At 32.3% G+C, this 22227-nt stretch overlaps 1 protein-coding gene and 1 long non-coding RNA gene across 10 annotated transcripts in view; one reads left to right on the top strand and one right to left on the bottom strand.

Annotated features, from left to right (window-relative positions):
* Positions 1 to 22227, top strand: part of LOC127700884 (pleckstrin homology-like domain family B member 2) — a 142529-nt gene that overhangs the window by 100350 nt on the left and 19952 nt on the right. The window lies entirely within an intron of this gene.
* Positions 2303 to 3476, bottom strand: LOC127700895 (uncharacterized). Its single transcript, XR_007981762.1, has 4 exons — positions 3292 to 3476; positions 2612 to 2713; positions 2476 to 2577; positions 2303 to 2441 (listed from the first exon to the last, which is right to left on the bottom strand). It is a non-coding gene; the product is annotated as an uncharacterized LOC127700895 (long non-coding RNA).

Here is a 22227-nt window from a genome sequence, read left to right as displayed (position 1 = left end):
TTACTGAACGTTATTCACTTCTAATTTCCACTTTAACAGCTTTAGTTGAATTGAACATTAGAAAACAAAAAATAATGTTTTATTTTATCACCGTGCTATATCAATAACATTTTGTCATTTGCAATCAAATAGATACAACGTGATGAATATTTAAAATTTATAGTTTTACCAGTTATATAACTGGTGTTGGAAATATGCTCATTTAGTAAATTCTTTCATTTTCCATTGTTTCTGAATTTCTATATAAATTTTGTACCATGGTATATATGACACATTTAATTTCCTGGTATAAATAATTAAAAATCCAATTAAAAAGGATTATTGTGCTATCCAATCATCAATAGATACTGGCAAGATAGTCAAAATAAATATTAGTGTGTCTGGCAGTTGATAGTTCAATAGTCCTAGATTTTGAATTTTACGCCACCATGCCTGACCAAGATGAAAATGACATACCCTAATGTTTGGGAAAACCTCTTTCACGATGACATGCAGTCTTTCTTAAAAATCAACGTGCATAGTAGTAAAATACATTCTGAGATTATATCTTTCAAAACATTCCATAAATTATACTTTTTAAGGTTCCTTGATTTATTTATGATCAGGGGTGGATGCAGCCATTTTTAAAAGGGGGATTCCCAACCCAGGATAAATGGGGGGTTCCAACTATATGTCCCCATTCAAATGCATTGATCGTCAAAAAAAAGGGGGGTTGCATCAATTTACTTCAAACTTTTCACTGTTGTGAGGATCGGTAAAAGTAATTTCATTTTCAAATTCGAAGATATTTATATTTGCTATTTAACTGTTCTATTTTCATGCAGCAGTTTCAGCATGTATACAACACTCGTGGCATAGATGATTATAAAAATAGGTCAGATTTTTGTTGAAACAATACAAATTTTACTTCCTCTTGGCTATTAAAGTGTGTTATACAGAATTTCCACAGCAATTCAAAAGGCAGATTCATTTCTATAATTGCAGTTTAATTGTCACAATAATCCAATGCAAATATAGCAGAAAATTAAACACGCATAAAGATTCCTGATATATGATGATCCATTTTCGTCATTTTATTGTAGTTACACAATGTCAGAAAGTATAGAAAACCATGACATAGTCAACACTTCTTTTTCAGATATGACGTAAATAAATTTCCATAAATACTTTTAAAATTTTAATTAGTGTGCCGATGTTTGTTTAGAGACTTTTTAGGAACAGATAAAAAAAAATCAATTTTAAAAAATCCTGTCTATCAGTGATATAGAATGTCATAAATCTGACTGTTGAGTTATTTTAGTTATTTTTGAACATATATGTAGTTTTATGAGAATTGAAGTTTCAAAAGACATGATACATGTATTTATTTAGCTGAATTACTGATAACAAAATATTTATAGAATTGTAAATACAGATATTTATCCACTTTTCATAGAGATGCTTTTGAACTTAGTAGGTGTTTTCAGTCAAGATAAAAGATCAATATATTTGTCATTTTTTGTTATAACTTCTTTGCTTAGCTTATCATTTCTAATCAAGTGTCGGAAGGGATTAGCTTAATCTGTGTAGTTATATGATACTTGGTATCGCAAACTATACTGTTGTATTTGAAACTACAATGAATATATTAGAGTAATTTAACATGTTTTAACCAAACACCTGCTATATTTCATCTAAATGTAGTGTTTTAACAGGTTTGATTGTACAATATTTTGCATTTTTTGCTCAGAGGGCATTGTAAGCTTTCCTCATCACTTATTATTTGTCGTCTAGCAATGTAAAATTAAAACTCTTTTCCAAAATCCCTTGTCCAAATAGAACCAAATTAGAATACAATCATAGGATGTATAATTTCAGAGTTGCCATCAACCAATCAAAGACAGCTGTTTACACATAGGGGTTAAATAGGAAAATAGTATTTTTTATGGCTTTAACTAAATATTTCTCTAATTTTAAATGCATATTTTGTATTATGTAATTACTAGCTTCAGGTTACTTGTGAGTTTCATGTTAGTTGACTTTGTATGTATTCATGGCCTAAGTGACTATGTTAGTTGACTTTGTATGTATTCATGGCCTAAGTGACTGCCACCTTACTGTATTTGTATTTGTTGTAAGAAATAATTCCCTGTATAATTTTTTTCGAACAATATTTGCATGGTATCTGATTTTTCAAGTGCTGTTAATTTCAGATGAAAGATATAAAAGATAAATGTCTTGGGAAAAATGTACAGAAAAAAACCCAATTCTTATTCATTTCTACATCTTATCCAATAATATGTACCATTATATAGTCTTATCAGACCTAGAAACTGTACCATTATATAGTCTTATCAGACCTAGAAACTGTACCATTATATAGTCTTATCAGACCTAGAAACTGTACCATTATATAGTCTTATCAGACCTAGAAACTGTACCATTATATAGTCTTATCAGACCTAGACACTGTACCATTATATAGTCTTATCAGACCTAGAAACTGTACCATTATATAGTCTTATCAGACCTAGAAACTGTACCATTATATAGTCTTATCAGACCTAGAAACTGTACCATTATATAGTCTTATCAGACCTAGACACTGTACCATTATATAGTCTTATCAGACCTAGAAACTGTACCATTATATAGTCTTATCAGACCTAGAAACTGTACCATTATATAGTCTTATCAGACCTAGAAACTGTACCATTATATAGTCTTATCAGACCTAGACACTGTACCATTATATAGTCTTATCAGACCTAGACACTGTACCATTATATAGTCTTATCAGACCTAGACACTGTACCATTATATAGTCTTATCAGACCTAGACACTGTACCATTATATAGTCTTATCAGACCTAGAAACTGTACCATTATATAGTCTTATCAGACCTAGACACTGTACCATTATATAGTCTTATCAGACCTAGACACTGTACCATTATATAGTCTTATCAGACCTAGAAACTGTACCATTATATAGTCTTATCAGACCTAGACACTGTACCATTATATAGTCTTATCAGACCTAGACACTGTACCATTATATAGTCTTATCAGACCTAGAAACTGTACCATTATATAGTCTTATCAGACCTAGACACTGTACCATTATATAGTCTTATCAGACCTAGACACTGTACCATTATATAGTCTTATCAGACCTAGACACTGTACCATTATATAGTCTTATCAGACCTAGACACTGTACCATTATATAGTCTTATCAGACCTAGACACTGTACCATTATATAGTCTTATCAGACCTAGACACTGTACCATTATATAGTCTTATCAGACCTAGAAACTGTACCATTATATAGTCTTATCAGACCTAGAAACTGTACCATTATATAGTCTTATCAGACCTAGAAACTGTACCATTATATAGTCTTATCAGACCTAGAAACTGTACCATTATATAGTCTTATCAGACCTAGAAACTGTAGTTGCTTTTGTCATTGTATATTACATTGAAAACTATTAAGAATAAATAATGGTAAATGGTCTGCTGATTAAAAGACATTTCAAGTTTACCACTTAACCTTAACCTTAATAAAAAAAACATGGTTAGATCTTAATTTCATGGTTCAGTGATCAATCTTTTTTATGCTCATGATTAAAACTGCAACCAGGAATTTTGTCCAACAAGATAATTCAATGGCACCCATCCATAAATTGAAACCTACTTTGACTTCTTCTATATCCAGAAAAACGTTTTTATTTTTATTGTAACTTTGATATGAAACATCATCGACTTAAGAAACTTTGACCTGACAATATTTGTAATAAAACCTAATAATAGGTCTAACAATAGATTCTCAGTCTTGTAGACCTACTGAACATTACCATAACAGCAGGGTTCTTTTTTATGAGGATAATTGTCTTTTATGATCAATGTTTCCGTATATGCAAGCTATATTTAGAATTTTATATGATTTAGACAGTTTGACTTTCATGTGGATATCTTGACCATGTATTGTATAATTGAGAAACTCTTCTTAGATGTTGTAATTTTTATTTTCACAGTTATAGACCTATGACAGTTAAGGTGTTTTACAAAAGTCATCTCATTAAATCGACTTAATTATTATCCCTTAAATGTAAATAGTATAGAAAAATAAAATAAGTTGTCTGATATGCTCTACAGAACTATAGAATAATTTTTGTACTTTCTATTTGAAGTGATCTGTAACTTTGACATTAATGTTGAAAATACATTGTTAAGACTGAAAGCAAAGATCCATAGTAAATAAAGGAATAAAGAAGATTTTTTTACATTTCAAATTTCAAATTTTATCTACGGGGATTTCATGCCGATTAAACAAAATTTTATTTTTTTTATTTGATGTAATGTTTAGCAGCCATATATTTCAGTAAGTCTATCAGATCGATATATCTACTATTGTAATTGCTTAATATGCCACCGATTGTCCATCCCTGGAGACAGATCACAATACCTCAGTACGTAATTAGCTATTTAACACAATAAAACTCTTCATCGGCATTCTGCCGATGTAAATTATCTGCCATCCAATGAATAATTCATTACAGTATTATAAGGTAATTAAATGTAGTCAACTGTTAATCCTTGGTTTGTATATAGAGTGAATTTTATATGAGCTAAATTATTTTACAAGAAAATACCTACCTATTCAAAATTAAACTAAAATTAGTTAGTTATAATAGTGCCCTGAGTACTCTTTGTATAAACAGCACCTGTTAACTGTGAACAAATTAAGTTATAATTCACAGAAGACAGGTTTTATGGATGAAGCATTCCTGAATTAAAAGATAACCTCTCATACAAGACTACCTGCTGATAGTGGACATGATATTTATAACCATTATAGTATCAAGTTATGGTATGCCACCCAGATACATCAAATGCTTGAGGCATACCATGCCACCCAGAAACATCAAATCTTTCGGGCATGATATGCCACCCAGCTACATCAAACATTTAAGGCATATACCATACCACCTAGATAGATCAAATGTTTCAGGCATACCATGCCACTAAGACATATCAAACGTTTGAAGTATAAGACGCCACCCAGGTACATTAAATGTTTCAGGCATAACGTGCCACCAAGATACATCAAATATTTGTGGCATACCATAATAAATTATAGGTAACCTATAGAAAGATTACCTGGTTAGTATTCTTTGTTCATATATCTCTATTGTATAGACAGGTTCCCTGTCTATGGTATTGTTACCGAGATACAAGTTCCTTGACTCTGAAGGTTGCCAGTTCATTGTTGACATTTTATTTTTTCTAGTTAATGGCTATAATTTACAAGTCTGATTTTATGTAAATTATGTTTGAATACCCAAATTAAGGCATGTCAGATTCTAATGCAGGCGCGTAATGCAAAGTAAAATGCATTTTATTTTGCTGATTAGATGAAATTATTTACATGTACAATTCAGTAGATAATTTACTGTGAACAGGCTAAATTATTGGCATGTCTAGTTTTAAATAAAATTTGTGATGATTTCTCAATATTTACCTCATTTTGATGTCTAGAACTATCTGGCAATAAAAAGAAATTTAATTAATTGATTATATTATATCATATTTACCGATTCCGATTAAAAACAGTTCAGTCAGAAAATTTCAATTTATTTTCACTTACTACAATGAACGTTAATTAATACCCTGCCCATTAAAATATCATCAGACTTGGATCTAACCTTTATCTGAAGTATTTAAACAGACTCATAGTGGTGCCCAGTAATGTGTTTTAGGGATTAGTAAAGTCTGACAAATGTTCCTTGTAGGAGGCAGTCTTATAAAACAATCACTATTGTCAGGATTTCAGTCTTGAACATAGATTTTCAGAATTTTATTTAATGGTGAAGGAGAGGGAAGTTGTAAGGTCATAGAAAGTTCAAATACATATTAAAAAGGTCGTAGCTTACAATGATGATTGTGAGACAGAACGTTCATAGGTATAGATAATCAGTAAACAAAAGTTCACAAGTCACATTGATAATCAGTAGACAAAAGTTCACAAGTCACATTGATAATCAGTGAACAAAAGTTCACAAGTCACATTGATAATCAGTAGACAAGAGTTGACAAGTCAAATTGATAATCAGTGCAGTAATCAACCAAAAAAATTACTGGATTTGATGTTGCAAGCTCAAATTTTGTACTCTGAGTACTAAGTCAAGTTTTATGACTTGAAGCCCAAGCCTTGCAGTCATAAACATTTTTAGCACGATTATCGTACTCAGACTGTGAATTCAACCAATCAAAATACTGGATTTGATGTTTGAGCACAAATTTTGTACTCTGAGTACTGAGTCAAGTTTTATGACTGGAAGCCAAAGTGACAAAAAATTCATAGTTTACATGTACTATAAATATGAGACAAAAAGTTCATAGGTTAAAACTAGGACTAATACATGAAGAATTGGTCCCAGGTTAAAATGATAAAGATGAAACAAAAATTTCAATGGTTATGTTGATTATCAGAAGACAAAAGATTTAATTCATTTCTGCCTTTTGAATATTTTTGATTAATAAATACAGTGAATCTATTAGAAAGCCATTTTGTTGCTGAGAGCTAATTTAAAAATCTATTTACAATTGTTCTAAGAGCAGTATAATCTAAAGACAGTATAAATAATTAAGGAAAATGACACGTGAAAATGTAAACTCAAATTAACATTTAAATTTTATACAAATTTAATTGTATTAGATCTTTGAAAGACAGAAACGATTGAAGTTCTACTTGTAAGGAGAGATCATTTGAATTTCTCAATGTAGGAAATAATTTGAGTTCTGCCTGAAAGTAGGAAGCAAGAAATAATTTGTATCAATTAGTTTGAGTGTAATTTTTAATTCTGTCTGAGATTTAAGATGTGTTGAAGTGTAGGTGGAATTTTTAAATCTTCCATCTGACAGTGTATTGTGTTGGTATATAAAAAATCTATATGGGAAGGATCTTTGTTGGCAATGCTAAGAGCAAATTTAAAAATGTATTTTAGATTGATCTTGGAAGAGCAGTATATTCTATAGATATAAATAATTAATGGGAAATGACAGATTTAATTAAAGGTCAAAGATGTTATTTTTAATTGATTGAGAAAAGCGTTTTACTATACTATATTTATGTGACTGCTGGTGGCATGAAAAAATCTGTCAGAGACAATTGCAAAAAAACACATTGTCACTTGACATTATGTCTAAAAAAAACAATGGAAAATTTTGTGTTATTTCAAAGCATGGCATAGTTTGCTATGTGAAGATTAAAGGATGGTCAAATGGTCCTATTATGCCCCTTTCCAATTCTAATAGTTTAATATGCGTACACCAAAAGATGGTCAAATGGTCCTATTACGCCCCTTTCCAATTTTAATAGTTTAATATGTGTACACTAAAAGATGGCCAAATGGTCCTATTATGCCCCTTTCCAATTCTAATAGTTTAATATGTGTACACCAAAAGATGGTCAAATGGTCCTATTATGCCCCTTTCCAATTCTAATAGTTTAATATGTGTACACCAAAAGATGGTCAAATGGTCCTATTATGCCCCTTTCCAATTCTAATAGTTTAATATGTGTACACCAAAAGATGGTCAAATGGTCCTATTATGCCCCTTTCCAATTTTAATAGTTTAATATGTGTACACCAAAAGATGGTTAAATGGTCCTATTATGCCCCTTTCCAATTCTAATAGTTTAATATGTGTACACCAAAAGATGGTCAAATGGTCCTATTATGCCCCTTTCCAATTCTAATAGTTTGCTATGTGTACACCAAAGGATGGTCAAATGGTCCTATTATGCCCCTTTCCAATTCTAATAGTTTGCTATGTGTACACCAAAGGATGGTCAAATGGTCCTATTATGCCCCTTTCCAATTTAAATACATTTTGTAGTTTGATATGTGTAGACCAAAGGATGGTCAAATGGTCATCTCCCTTTCCAATTTCATAACCCAAGGTCAACTGGGGCAGTTCATTCATAAACCTGAAATTATAAAGTCGTCTACTATTAAAATCCTGCATGGGTGTTAAACAAATTTTTAGTAGTTCAATTAATATTTTAGAATTTTTATTTTCAATTCTACTTGGATAGAAATTCCTTTCCTAAGGTTTCTCTTTATAACAGCTCTTAGGATTATATGCCAAAGATATTGCATAACAAATTTCAAGCTAAAAGGAACAATGCTAGTTATAAAACAAGGCAACTTGGTACATAGAATAAATCTCTGTGTCCAGTATATTCATGTGTCCATTACATATCATATAAAGTCCATAGTTGCTTTTGTTATACCCTTGTTATTAAACATTACTTTGTCAATAAACGGCACTGTAAAATAATTTAAAAAGTGTCAACAGCAAAAAGTATCTCCAATTGATTTTACCAATTTTTATGCCCCACCTAGGGGCATTATGTTTTTCGGTCTGTGCGTCTGTTTACTCTCCCATTCCGTCTGTTCATCCGTCTGTCCCGCTTCAGGTTAAAGTTTTTGGTCAAGATAGTTTTTGATGAAGTTGAAGTCCAATCAACTTGAAACTTAATACACATGTTCCCTATGATATGATCTTTCTAATTGTAATGCCAAATTAGAGTTTTGACCCCCAATTTCACGGTCCACTGAACATAGAAAATGATATTGTGAATGGGGCATCCGTGTACTATGGACGCATTCTTGTTTGGGTTTAAAACATAATTCTTTTTATCTTATTACTATTAACTGATTTAATATAATTTTACACAACGTAATTATATTCAGTACTGTCAAGTCTTATGAATGAATATTGGAATGTTCAATTCCCTGTTTCAGAACAGAACTTTTAATTTTGACACTTTTACCCCATCCAAATCAAATATAGAATTTTTAAATTTGTCACTTCTGTTTGAAATAGTTATCAATTTTGCATTTGAGACTTTTCTATATATTCTTATCCTTCTATCATATAATTCTGAATATGCATGAAATATTTGCCACTGGACGTTCTACTTGAATAATCAGTCAATCATATAATTTTGTAAAAGACTATCAGAATAGCTGAATTATACGCTACGTCATTGCAGCAGATAGGTCAAAGTTCATTCAAAATCCCCACAAAATCCAAAGCTATTATCTTATAGTTGTTACGTGTTTATTCTATGGTGAATTTAGGATTAAATTTAATCATTTAAACACTTGATCCATGTTTGGTAAAGTTAATTAAATCAGGACTCACTTGAAAACATGCTATCTTGACGAGATTGATGATTCTCGGGATAAATCATCGTGGCAAACTTCATACTGTTGGTGATTATGAACATGTAATTTTCATCGTAAAATAATTTACTGAACATAGTTTTAGTTTTACATCTGCTGGTTTAATTTAATTAACTTGACAAAAATTGACATCGCAGGAACTTAAGTATCATAAAGATTTGATTTAAAGTGTTGCCTTCTTTAAAACTTGACGTCACATTGACTAAAGTTTGCTATGATTCATTATTTTTATTATAAGAAAATGTTTATAGTTGGTAATGATCACACTTTTATAAATTATAAAATGTCGTGGTTTAAGACATAACTGTGCTTGTAATTCTCTGTAAATCCCATAGCCTCCAGTAAAAAAGTATGTGGACGTAAAGAAAATTGTTTTTAAGAAGAAGTTATCAATTATTCATGAAAACAAAGTGTTCTCTAAAGTCCCGCGTAGCTTGTCGTTGGTACCTTTCACCGAAGATTAACAAGATTGACATTTGGATAATTGATTGTCCTTCACGATTACCACACAGATAAAGACGGTTTACACGGTCAGTTAGACGTCTGAGTAACCATTGATTAATAATAACTAGCCTTTTGGATGACCTGATGAAACTTATTTTCTCGTTATAATCATCCCGGGCTGTGATTGTCACAGTAATTAACAATGTTTTTCCCTGTTATTGGCACAAAAGCTCCTATTGTCAGAACCATCATCATAAAACGTTGATTGAATCATTCCACTTAAAGGAATAAGGATGGTTCTTTTCACAGTCGTCTTATCAATAATGATCAAGTTCTTCAGTAGGTGTTGGTTTTAATGTTGGATAGTTACCTTACAAATAGATCTTTGCCAGTGGAACATACTTTTGTATTTTTAGCTCACCTGACCTGAAAGGTCAAGTGAGCTTTTCTCATCACTTTGCGTCCGTCGTCCTGCGTCCGTCGTCCGTCGTCCGTAAACTTTTACAAAAATCTTCTCCTCTGAAACTACTGGGCCAAATTTAACCAAACTTGGCCACAATCATCATTGGGCTATCTAGTTTTAAAAATGTGTGGCGTGACCTGGTCAACCAACCAAGATGGCCGCCACAGCTAAAAATAGAACATAGGGGTAAAATGCAGTTTTTAGCTTATAACTCAAAAACCAAAGCATTAAGAGCAAATCTGACGTGGGGGTAAAATTGTTCATCAGGTCAAGATCTATCTGCCCTGAAATTTTCAGATGAATCGGACAACCCGTTATTGGGTTGCTGCCCCTGAATTGGTAATTTTAAGGAAATTTTGCTGTTTTTGGTTATTATCTTGAATATTATTATAGATAGAGATAAACTGTAAACAGCAATAATGTTCAGCAAAGTAAGATTAACAAATAAGTCAACATGACTGAAATGGTCAGTTGACCCCTTTAGGAGTTATTGCCCTTTATAGTCAATTTTTAACCATTTTTCGTAAATCTTAGTTATCTTTTACAAAAATCTTCTCCTCTGAAACAACTGGGCCAAACTAAACCAAACTTGGCCACAATCATCATTGGGGTATCTAGTTTAAAAAATGTGTGGCGTGACCCGGCCAACCAACCAAGATGGCGGCCACAGCTAAAAATAAAACATAGGGGTAAAATGCAGTTTTTGGCTTATAACTCAAAAACCAAAGTATTTAGAGCAAATCTGACATGAAGTAAAATTGTTTATAAGGTCAAGATTTATCTGCCCTGAAATTTTCAGATGAATCGAACAACCTGTTGTTGGGTTGCTGCCCCTGAATTGGTAATTTTAAGGAAATTTTGCTGTTTTTGGTTATTATCTTGAATATTATTATAGATAGAGATAAACTGTAAACAGCAATAATGTTCAGCAAAGTAAGATTAACAAATAAGTCAACATGACTGAAATGGTCAGTTGACCCCTTTAGGAGTTATTGCCCTTTATAGTCAATTTTTAACAATTTTTCGTAAATCTTAGTAATCTTTTACAAAAATCTTCTTCTCTGAAACTACGTGGCCAAATTAAACCAAACTTGGCCACAATCATCATTTGGTTATCTAGTTTTAAAAATGTGTGGCGTGACCTGGTCAACCAACCAAGATGGCCGCCACTGCTAAAAATAGAACATAGGGGTAAAATTCAGTTTTTGGCTTTTAACTCAAAAACCAAAGCATTTAAAGCAAATCTGACAGAAGTAAAATTGTTTATCAGGTCAAGATCTATCTGCCCTGAAATTTTCAGATGAATCGTTGCTGCCTTTGAATTGGTAATTTTAAGGTAATTTTGCTGTCTTTGGTTATTATCTTGAATATTATTATAGATAGAGATAAACTGTAAAAAACAATAAATGTCGGCAAAGTAAGATCTACAAATAAGTCAACATGACCGAAATTGTCAGTTGACCCCTTTAGGAGTTATTGCCCTTTATAGTCAATTTTTAACCATTTTTTCGTAAATCTTAGTAATCTTTTACAAAAATCTTCTCCTCTGAAACTACTGGGCCAAGTTAATTATAGATAGAGATAATTGTAAGCAGGAAAAATGTTCAGTAAATTAAGATGTACAAACACATCACCATCACCAAAACACAATTTTGTCATGAATCCATCTGCGTCCTTTATTTAATATTCACATAGACCAAGGTGAGCGACACAGGCTCTTTAGAGCCTCTAGTTTTTTCATCTTTACCATTTAAAGCAGGTGGTAGAAGGTTATTTTGGTACAAGGCGTTTGCAATTTTTATTTCACATGTTTTCCTGCTTGAATATAAAGATAAGAAGATGCAGTATGATTGCCAATGAAAAAACTATCCACCAGAGTTCTCTGTAGTTGGTCCTGAGACCTTTCTTCTAAATATCACCATGTGTATGTAATGCAAGAATCACACATCTCGAGATGAAAATACTACAGATGTATGTTATTGCTGAACATTGTATGGAAGCTGTCTATACAAAATATATATAAAAAAGTAGTGATTACTTAATAAAATGTGAAATATATTAGAGTAGAGTTGATGGCTGAAAATTTCAGGATGGTCTACATTGGCGCTGATGTTGAATTTCTCCTCCAAATATAACTGAATTGTAGATTTTTGACACATTTCCGCATTCATAGCATTTTCAATGTCTTAGTTTGCACAGATATGAGCACCTATTATAACAAAATAAGGTGCTACATGGACAAACAGACACTATAGATCATTTCACATGCAGGATGTGTTTAAACTTCAAAGTTTTTAAAATCAGAAAAAGGGGGCCAAAAATGGCCCTTATCATACTTTGTCCTTTGGTGTTGGTTTGATGTTGTTTTGAGTAATTAGACAAATCTTTTTTATGCCCCCGCTGTAGTGGAGGGGGCATTAAGTGTTACCCTTGTCCGTCTGTACATCTGTACGTCCCAAAGACTGGTTTCTGTTCTTTAACTTTAGTTTGCCTCAACCAAATGTTATGAAACTTATACACAATGCTTTTACCACAAAACACAGATAAGGTTGAATTTGATTGGTGTCACTTTTACCTTTCTAGAGTTATGCCCCTTTACAAATGGAAAAATTGCTGAATTTTTTGTTTCCGTTCTCTAACTTAAGTTTGCCTCAACCAATGTTATTAAACTCATACACAATGCTTATTACCATAAAACTCAGATAAAGTACCAATTTGGATAGTGTCACTTTTACCATCCTTGAGTTATGTCCGGTTATAACGTTACATGCAAGGGGAGGCATCATCTGTTTCCCATGGACACATTCCCCATTTATTTTTTTTTCATCAGTTCTCAGAATTGATGCATTCTATGTTGATTAACAATTAAAATATTTCAACAATAGTTAAAAAACATTTGAAAATAATTATGATACTGTATTCTATTCCTTTATATGTTCTCATATTGATTTTGACCTTTTTTTCTTTGGTCTTTGAAGTATTTATTTTATTATTATCCCTCCCAATAAATTGGATTAAAGTGATAATAAATTTTCATAATCACAAGTTTTAGGTTGCATTGCATCACATTGACTTGCAAGATTAAGCGTTATTTAAACAAATGGTATTTAGTCCAAGGTCAAGAGTTTGAATGCAATTATTGAGTGTTCAATTGAAATTGGGCACATTAGGTTTGCACAAATATGTTCCACATTTGTGCGAAAAATGTTTTGTCCACGGAAACAACAGTACACAATCATGAAAGCTGTAACGTAAATCAGAAAATTACAGATGTGCAACAAAATAAAGAAGAATGCTTATGAAAGTTCCTTTCAGCAAAATACATTCTGTATTTTATTCAAAACTTTGCTTTTAGCTTCATTTAGTGCTATTTAATGTATTAATAAATGAATAAAGACTTCTTTGATTATATATTTATCAATATAATAAATTTTCAACAACAATTCTTTAAAACAAAGGTAAAAAATCAGGTAAATTTCATGGATATTTGGGCAAATGTAGTTTGGCTGTTGAAATATTGAAACATCTTGATTGGCTGCTACAATTTTATCTGCAGTCCCAAGAGTCTGATATTTCTCTAATCTAACTGCCTGTTATATTGTAATATTAATAACAATAAAACAGTTATAAATATTTTTTTATGGCTGCTGTGGTGCATTATTAATATCTGAAAATAAAACTAGATTGGTTTTCATGTAAATAGAATGTAAAGGCGTCACATCTGATTCTCAATTATATACCATACTTTATTCATGCTTATTTTTATGACTTTATTGATGTTTATCAAAATGTTATATACATTATTCAGTATACCACAACTTTTTACATTAAAATGTTCTTGAATATTGGAAAACATTTCTGATGAAGTTAGCAAATATCCTCAGACTTGAGTAAAAATCTGTTTAGGATTGTAGAAATAGCTTTGAAAATTGTGCAATTTAGCATATGTTTATTTTAAATGATTGAGTCTGCTAAAAAAATCTTTCATAAGTTGATGATGCAATTTCATGCTGTGGGAGTTTCTGTAATATATACTTAGTGTAGCACCTGAATTTCTCCAATACACTGACTGAAAATTTTTATTGCCAAAGCATATTTGTATTGAAAGGTTTTAGTCTTACATTGTTCTCTTGTCAACTGGCAAACTTCAGGGGTGGATCCAGCCATTTTTAAAAGGGGGTGGTGTTCCAACCATATGTCCCCATTCAAAAGCATTGATTGTCAAAAAAAGGGGGGGGTTTCCAACCCCTTGAAACCCCTCCCCCTGGAACCGCCACTGAACTTTGTCCCCACTTTGCTTTATTGTTTATCCATATAAAGATCACTTATGTTCACCATAAAAAAGTTGCAAAGTTGAAAAATTAGTGAACTCTCTATAACAAGGATAGAGATCAAAAGTTAAGGTTAAAAGATAGATTCAAAGATGAAATCATGTATCCATGTTAGAGGACAAGACATTTGTAATTAATGCAATACTAGACTATTGTGACAGGACTAGATGTTTAATTTGAAGATCAAAGATATAAATTCAAGGTCACTGGATGACTCAAGCTTTGGGTACCTCAGATATAAGTATGCCTAGAGGAGCTGGGAGGTAATGTTCCTCTTTGTTTTGTCCAGTGTCCAAATGAAAAAAATAGTACAAAGTCTGCACTAGTAAGCCTGTTTTCATAGTGTTCATACATCAGTCTACATCCCCAGTCTGTAGATTGACTCTAGCAGTAATGCAGTCTACATCCCCAGTCGGTAGATTGACTCTAGCAGTAATGCAGTCTACATCCCCAGTCTGTAGATTGACTCTAGCAGTAATGCAGTCTACATCCCCAGTCTGTAGATTGATTCTAGCTGTAATGCAGTCTACATCCCCAGTCTGTAGATTGATTCTAGCAGTAATGCAGTCTACTGCCCCAGTCTGTAGATTGATTCTAGCAGTAATGCAGTCTACTGCCCCAGTCTGTAGATTGATTCTAGCAGTAATGCAGTCTACTGCCCCAGTCGGTAGATTGACTCAAGCAGTAATGCAATCTACATCCCCAGTCGGTAGATTGACTCTAGCAGTAATGCAATCTACATCCCCAGTCGGTATATCAAAATATAACAATTGATATAAATTCAAGGTCACTGGATGACTCAAGCTTTGGGTACCTCAGATATAAGTATGCCTAGAGGAGCTGGGAGGTAATGTTCCTCTTTGTTTTGTCCAGTGTCCAAATGAAAAAATAGTACAAAGTCTGCACTAGTAAGCCTGTTTTCATAGTGTTCATACATCAGTCTACATCCCCAGTCTGTAGATTGACTCTAGCAGTAATGCAGAATTTATCGTGTTAGTTCTTAATGGAAAGAATAGTACAAAGTCTGCACCAGTAACCCTGTTTTCATTGTCATTCATTTAAATGCAGTCTACATCCCCTTTAGTAGATTTACCGACAGCATGTGTGTTCACCAGAAATCCAATTAAATCTTTTTATTCTCTAATTTACATTATTTCTATCAAGGACAATAGTACAGATGTAACAGGTTTTAAACATAGGCCTATAGTTGTATTACAGACATTATTTTGATGTGACATTTCTTGTATGACAAAGCTGTGAATTAAGTAAGGAATAAAGAGAGATGGGTGTTGATCGACACAGAATTCTGATATACATACTACATGTACATGTTGGCACATATTTATAATTACTGTCCCCTCCTCATTTTCTCTCTTTTCATATTTCCCCAGTTGTCAATAAACTCCAATTTCCAGTTAGTCAATAATTGTTTACATGACCTAATGTTGTAGTAAAAGTTTCATTGGTCTGGTGTTGTAACAGATGCACATTTTTCACAACTTATATTCAATAAAATATCATAGTTGTATAAGACGTCGGCATGAGGTAGGTTATATTTATTTGTCTATTACTATTCAGAAACGATATTAGTGGACAATCAATTGGTTTTAGCGGGGGGGGGGGGGCAGGATGGTTTTGAAAATGAATATCCTGTGTCAAAAAAAAAATGCATGCATAGAAACAGATAAAGATGAATAATCAATCCCCCCAAAAAATTTCCTGCCCCCCCTTACAGAATATCAAATGGTCTTCACCTTACTTGCCATTAGTATTCTGTAATTTAATAGAATAGGTCAAAGTCCAGTAGCTTTGTCCTAAGTCTTTAGATTTTCATTTTAAATGTTTGTAAGGAATGAAAAGGATATATAAGGTTCAAGAAAGATTTTTTCAAAATTTTATCCCATACACAGTTTAAAATAGCTGCGGATCCGTATCTATGGTCAGCAAATAGTCAAAAAATAACATAAGGACCTAAGAGCTACAGTTCCGCAGCTAAGTTTAAAACTGAGAGAAAACACCCATCCAAAATATAACGTAATACACATTCCATATATATTATAAATTGGACTGAAAAAAGCACCCATCCAGTGGCATCCACAATATAAAAGTGAAAGAAACCACTCATTCACTGGAGAAAAGGGAGAGAAAACCATCCACAAGAAAAAAAGTGTTCAAAGTGTTTACATATACACCTATTCACAATATAAAAGTAAGAAAAAACACCCATTAACAGGAATAAAAGAGAAAGAAAAAAAACCAATTCACAAGATAAAAGTAAGAGAAACATCCCTCCACAGTTTAAAGCTGAGCGAAAACACCCATCAAAAAAAAAAACTGAGGGAAACACTCATCCACGATATAAGAGTGAAAGGAACACCCAATGACTGTATAGAGTAATCTAGTGCATTATAAACACTCTTACAAATTTATTTATAGAACAGAAGAGCACTTAAATCTTTTTCTAAAATATTTATGATTTTGATTTTGTGGCCCTCATATTTTTTTTTAACTAAAATAAGACCATTTTTAGAGAATAGTTTGTAATTTTGAGAAGTAATTTGATCAATTTTGTGATGCAAATACTTTTGGCTACATTAAAACTAAGATAATTTGACCTAACTTGAATTATCAACTTGATACACCATCATTTGATGAGCAGTTTACGTCATACAACAAACACAATAGATAAACGTGATAGATGGTAAACCTATGGATAGGTTTAATGAAAAACTCATATGAAACGGTAATGAAAAAAGCCATTCTATTTTGGTCAGTCATATTATATGATTCAAACTTTGCTTTAATTGGAGTTGATTGTATTGATGTCATCCTTTAATTGGAGTTAATTGTATTGATATCATCCTATTAAATCTAACTTTATCTTTTTAAGCACAATTTTTTCCAATGTATAATTTTTTTAAAGGGCACAAATAAATAGCTTATTGGTTATGTGATTTTGATCTCCTGCAAGACTTAGGACTAGGGATTACTGTATTTACATGTTATTTTTTATCTCCTGTTAAACTTTTATTTCAGTTTAAGGGACTACAGGATCCTGTATTGACATGTTATTTTTGTCATGTTTACCCCAAGGGTTGACTGGGGTATAGAAATCTGGTCCTCCCATAACTTCTCCCATGTGGCAGTAAACCCTTTCCTAAAGTACGGTGTCCATTTGACTGTGAGGATGTACAAATATCATGGCAGCAGCCATGTCTGGTCAGTATAAGATAAACTGATGCCTCATGTAGGATGAGTGCCACACACTCTCCACATTAAAGAACCCTTGCAACAAAACTCCAAAGGGTCTGTAGTTGGCCCTATCAAACATACCCTAACTACCACAGGCAGTCCAAATTCCCCCCACCAATCATCTCTGTGTACTGACCTTTCAGAACCTGTCTATGGTATAAATAACAAATTTGTTCTCTTCCAGAAAATAGATGAAATACTTTCCACTGGATATTAAGTAAGCAAGCAATAATCGTTCAATCAAATTATATACAGAGAAGATGAACTGTGCTGTAAAATACTCAGTTCTTATGTTTTATGCAGATTACATTTTTTTTTAATGTTACTATCCTTGCTGACTTAAAAGGGAGGAAATGAGATGAGATTTGTTTTGTAAGAAAAAAATAATTTTAAATACGTTTTGATGTTGTTTTTGTACAACACCCTTCATTTTGATATATTTTTTATTCAGCCTTCTTTTTCATTGATGATTATATTCTAAATGGAAGTTGAAGGACTAATTGTAATATGATTTATTCCATAAGGAAGCACATAGTATATCACCATTTCTGAATTAGTCAAGGATTCAAATTTGATTTAGTCTCACATCCAAGGGAATAACAGGAATACTATATTTTCTACTATGTTGGTATTTTGTTTTCCAAGCAGAAATAGTGTAAGCAACATCACTTTTTAATTGCCGTTTAGAAATGTGTTACCTTCTAACACTAACATAGCCTTTAATGGTTGACTTGTTTTATTATTACATTGACATCTTTTTAATGGTTGGGCACACCTCATGTACCAGCTAAAGCCATTGTTGTTAATGTTTTGACAGTTACATAAACTTACAGTGACTATGTAACTTAACTGAAGGATACTGAATTAAATAAAACAACAAAATGAATGATCATTGTAAACACTTTTGTGTTTAAGACAGATTTTTCAGTCATATTTTCTTAAAAAGAAAAAAAGAAGCATTTTGATTTTTATTTGCAAGCTCTAACATGTCATATGCACCCCAGGATACTTCATGTTTGTTGCAATTCTGAGCTGATATCCTGCTGACATCATGTGACTTATCAAATATTATATCTTAAGAAAATCATCCATGTGTAAACTATTATGTAACAGCACCGGAGATGGTATTGTTTCTGTTTCCCCGTCACCGACAGTCATGTGAAGTGTCGTAATGTTTAATTAATGTCAACCAGAAAATTAATTCAAAATATGTAAATTTCACTGTATAATTGATCCATTTCTTCTTGTTGCCACTTGGGAAAATGAAATTTTACCATAATTGATCTTTTTTTTTTAAACATTGATATACTTGTTTTAAAATGCATTAAAGTATTGAATACACCTTGATATAAAACATAGAAATGATTTTATCAGACATTGATTGGTAAATTGTGAGTAAAAGTTAACATGCAATGTTGTAACTTATACCTCAGGGATAGGCACTGATTTGTCAAAACTGATGTATATATGACTACACTTTCACACCTGTTTACTGCTTTACTTTGCCTCAAGATTAAATGGAGCCCTTCTTTCAGGAGAGTCACCTTGAATGAAACCAACCTTTTGGGGTTTTTTTCTAGTTTCACACAAAATGTTTTGATTTAGATGAAGGGTCTTCTTTGTTCTTATAAAGAAGACATTTTATGGGAAAAGTTATGTAGGTTCTTCTATATTCAACCAGTCAGCAGTTTCATATTCAACTGACAGTATATATTCAAATGACACCAGCCAACCAATCAGCAGTTTCATATTCAAATGACACCAGCCAACCAATCAGCAGTTTCATATTCAAATGACACCAGTCAACCAATCAGCAGTTTCATATTGAAATGACACCAGTCAACCAATCAGCAGTGTCATATTCAAATGACACCAGTCAACCAATCAGCAGTTTAATTCTCACAAGACACCAGTCAACCAATCATCTTTTCCATAAGATGCTTATTTCTGGTTTTATTGTGTTTTAGGATTGCTGTTTCATTGGCATCTCATTTTATTCCTATTTAGAGGTTATTAACCAGGTTCATTGGCAATAGACAGTTGTCAATACAATATCTTAAGCTATACAATACAAGTCTTGATAAAGGTGCAATGAATCCAACAGTGACTACTAGCAACACCAAATTCCCTAATGAAGAAAAAGATTTAGATATAAGCCAAGACAACCACAGATAATAATACACTCTCAAAATATTTGCTCACATCAGTGGATATCTATGGTAATGGTCTCAGTCAACACTAATATCTATGGTAATGGTCTCAGTCAACACTAATATCTATGGTAATGGTCTCAGTCAACACTAATATCTATGGTAATGGTCTCAGGCAACACTAATATCTATGGTAATGGTCTCAGGCAACACTAATATCTATGGTAATGGTCTCAGGCAACACTAATATCTATGGTAATGGTCTCAGGCAACACTAATATCTATGGTAATGGTCTCAGGCAACACTAATATCTATGGTAATGGTCTCAGGCAACACTAATATCTATGATAATGGTCCCTGGCAAAACAAATATCTATGATAATGGTCTCAGGCAAAACAAATATCTATTGTAATGGTCCCTGGCAAAAAAAATATCTATGATAATGGTCCCTGGCAAAACAAATATCTATGATAATGGTCCCTGGCAAAACAAATATCTATGATAATGGTCCCTGGCTAAAAAAAAAAAAACTACTAATGCAACTGATAATTGTTGATAAAAAATGACTTATAAACCTTTCTGGAATTGCTGTTATTAAGTAACCCACACCATTCAGAAACAATAATTCTCTACAAAATTATCCAATTTTGAGATAAAATATGATTTCCACGTAATTGTTACAAACTGTGAGATTTAATAATAATCACACGGCTATCATTACAAAAAAAGTTTCTAATTTCTGTACAATCAATAAGACAATAGAAAGTATTATCTGATTGGATAAGAGTGCTCCGAGGGTTTATATCCCGGGGTGAGCGGTCATTACAATATTACTATTGTTATGTTGCTAGAACTCAAACATGATCCCTCGGCAGAAACACGGCAGTGAAAAATCCATAATGATATCACTGTGTCGTTTGTCCACAGTTAATGATACTATTATAAACATTCAAGTCATAAACGTGTAAAAGGTGTTGAGCCATTTCATAATTGTGGGATGCTATAAAAACCGAGAGACAACATCCTGAACGATATTAGTGAATATTGATTCGTACTATTATAAAAAGAAAAGTTTTAAAAATGGTAGATAATACTAATGGGATTGATTATATGAGTTTACCTGATTGGACCACTTTCTCATTGTCATTCACTTCTCTTGTGTAACCTACGATCATTACAATTTACTATTTCAAACTCAATTGCCAATTTATTCTTCATCATACTTAGTTTTAATTAAAAAGAATTGGATGATTAAAAAAATATTTGTTTAACTAGTGACGTGTAAATATTGTTTGTTTGTGTTGAGGATATTATTTTGTGGAGATATTATTTTTGTCACGATTACATATTTACATGCAGTGGTAGCATCTGTTTAGATTGTCTTACCTGGTATTGTGAATAGTATTGCAAGTTGTATTGCAGAATAATTACCGATACGACTAAATCATTAAATGATAATTCTAGAAAAGTTTATATTCTATTGATTCTTGTTAAATATTCATGATGAACAATATTAATTTTATAATATTTAGAAATTGTATATTGAAGACATGTTATTTGACATGAAAATGTACTCCTGGATTAGCTATCAGGTACCATTATATCCAATTACACTGAGTTTTCAAATATGGACAGAAATCTAATTGCAAATGGAAATAAGCACCTGCTTTAACGTATTGTAAGTGCTTTTAATTCTCAATTTAGAATTCTGCTAATTGAACAAAAATGGATTTAAGTGGAATTTTATCAGAATATAGAAAAAAGAATGGTATCTCACAACAGGTCGGAGATGTGGGTAAAACAGCTATGCCAGGTTTTAGTAATTTGACATATGGGGATAAGTATAATCTTACTCCACCGACAGACAAACTGCATGTATCTTTCTCACATCAACGGGACGAGAGAGTTAAAGATATTGAGCGGGATTCAGGTATTGAAATAATTAACAGCAAGTGTTCCACCAATGATCATGTCAAAAGTTCAGACACAAATCAGTCTAATTTAAGTAACACGGTAGATGATGGATTTGTGGATATATCTAGTCCAAATGATAGTGATTCAACTTCTTCAGTAGACTCCAAATTATCACATCATCGAGTGAAAAGTACAGGAGACATGGCTATTTCTAGGGTCACAGAAAATTACAGTAATCAGGGTTCACCATTGGTGAGAACTCCACAGAAAAATGTACGAATTTGTCTTTCTAAACCGGGAACTCCTCAGAAAATCAACAGTGGTAGTTCTTCTAAACAAGGAACACCACAGAAAGTCAGCTGCTTAAAAAAGCAGGTGGTTAACTCACCAAGGAAGGAGCTTAACCTTGATGTAACCTTGGACAAAAA

The sequence above is a fragment of the Mytilus californianus genome, unplaced genomic scaffold, assembly GCF_021869535.1.
Source record: "Mytilus californianus isolate M0D057914Y unplaced genomic scaffold, xbMytCali1.0.p SCAF_5, whole genome shotgun sequence".
In the NCBI taxonomy this organism is placed as follows: Eukaryota; Metazoa; Mollusca; class Bivalvia; order Mytilida; family Mytilidae; genus Mytilus; species Mytilus californianus.
Note: the sequence above shows the minus strand (reverse complement) of the source record. Positions and strands in the feature narration are given on the sequence as shown.